We start from the raw sequence: 2,469 nt of genomic DNA on the forward strand, positions 1-2,469 counted from the left end.
AATTAATTATAAAAAAAAAGACAGTGAGAGAGAGAGGAATTCTTACAAAATTCAATCAGGGGCTTTGATGCAACTGGACTGACCACATCTACACCCACAGCTGAATGGGACGTAAGGCTGGACACCCTAACCCTAAACCCTAACCCTAACCCTAACCCTAACCCAACCCTAACCCTACCTTAACCCTAACCATAACCCAACACTAACCCTAACGCTAAACCTCAACCCTAACCCTAACCCGTAACCCTAACCCAACCATAAGCATAACCCTAACCCCTAGCCCTAGCCCTAACCCTTAACCCCTAACCCCTAACCCTAACGATGTTCACAAGTAAACTTCTCGCCCACCTGGAGAGAGTGATTTAATTTTAAAGAGTAAAGACACAATCAGCTCAGTAATTGGCCACGGGGGCTGGAGGGGCCAAGGCTAACCTGAGCTGGAGGAACGTGGGTGCCTGCCTGGATGCTCAGAGGCCAAGGGCTGTTCTGAGAGCTGCTTGGACACCCGTGCAGATGGAACAAAGGATCCGTCCAGTCCCAAGAGGGCCCCACCAGCCCTCACGAACGCAACACCAGACTTCCCTGGTGGCGCAGTGGTTAAGAATCCACCTGCCAAAGCAGGGGACACGGGTTTGAGCCCTGGTCCGGGAAGATCCCACATGCTGTGGAGCAACTAAGCCGGTGTACCACAACTACTGAGCCTGCGCTCTAGAACCCACGAGCCCCAACTGCTGAAGCCCACGTGCTTAGAGCCTGTGCTCTGCATCAAGAGAAGCCACCGCAATGAGAAGCCCCCTCTTGCCGCAACTAGAGAAAGCCTCCGTGCAGCAATGCAGACCCAACACAGCCCAAAATTAATTAATTAATTAATTAAGAGAAAAAAAAAGGCAGCCCCTGGGGGCTGGCAGACTGATGCACCAAGTCTTACATCACGTCTACTTAGTATCCTGCATGTCAGGGCCATGCTGGACCTGGGGCTGCCCAGACAGAGTGGGGCCTGCATCACCCTTCCCAGGAGGGAGGGTGGAGGGAAACCCTGCATGACCTCTGAGGCCCTAAGAACCCTTGACTAAGGCTGAGCTCAATTTGAAACAGTGGGTGACCAGAGCAGACATTTCATTCATGTATCAATGAGAATCCAGCACTGGAGGAGCAGAAAACAACGGCCTCGCTCAACCTTGATGCTAATCCTGACATGGACCCTAACCCTAAACTCTGATCCTGACCCTAAGCCCTGACCTAACCTTAGCCTAACCCGTATCCTAAACCTGTACCTTACCCTAACCCATGCTCTACCCGCATCCTACCTGTACCCCAATTCTCACCCATACCCTAACACCCACTCTAACACAGAACCCTAACACCCTGAGACCAAAACCATAAGCCTTAACCAATAAGCAAAACCATAACCATAAGCAAACCATAAAATATATTCATTAACCATACCCATAAATAACTCATTAACCATAAAACTTAAACCATCACAGCAACCATAAACCATACACAGCCCCAACCCTCACACCAGCCCCAGCCCTAATGCTAACCCTCCAAACCACTTACACCAAGCCAAGTCTAATCAGATTATACAAATACATCTTGACAAAGAAACCTGGGGAATTCCCTGGTGGCCCAGTGGTTAGGACTCTGTGCTTTCACTGCCAAGGGCTCGGGTTCGATCCCTGACTGGGGAACTAAGATCCCACAAGCCATGGGACGTGGCCAAAATAAATAAATAATTAAAATGAAATAAAACCACTATTTTAAAAACGATTTTAAAAATACAGGAAAAAAACAAGAAAACTACCCCAGTACAACTTATAAATATGAATGTAAAAATCTATCACACAATAATGGCAACATGAAACCAACAGAACCTTAAATGGATAATGCCATAAGCGAGTATCTCTACACCAGGAATTTCAGGTTGCTCAACATATTAAAAGTAAGGAATGTATTCAACCACAATAATGGTGTGAAGTAAAAACACATAACCATATCAATTAATGCAAAAAATCTACAATGAAAATCCAGTGTTATTTCATGAAAAACACTCAAGAAAGCAGGAATAAAAGGAAATTTGTTCAATAGGGAAAAGAGTAGTACAAAAGGCCACAGCAAACATCATGCTCAACGTTAAAGGCTGAAAGATTTACTCCTGAAATCAGGAACAGGGCCAGGAAGCTGGCCTTCATCACCGTTACTCAATAGTGTACTGGAAGTTCTACCCAGAATCTTGAGGAAAGAAATAAAAGGCATCCATGGGTGAATGGAAAAATTAAAACCGTGTCTCTTCACAGAACATAGGTCACATCATCTTGTATATGAAACTACCCATAATCAGCAAAGAAATTATTTGAGCTAATCAACTAAGTAATAAGCAAAGTTATAGAACAAAATATCAATTCATGAAAATCTATCTTATATGCATACGCTGGCAAAAAATAATCTGAAAAAGAATTTCTGAGAACA

This window comes from Balaenoptera physalus, assembly GCF_965194825.1.
Source record: "Balaenoptera physalus genome assembly, contig: HAP1_SCAFFOLD_931, whole genome shotgun sequence".
Lineage (NCBI taxonomy): Eukaryota > Metazoa > Chordata > Mammalia > Artiodactyla > Balaenopteridae > Balaenoptera > Balaenoptera physalus.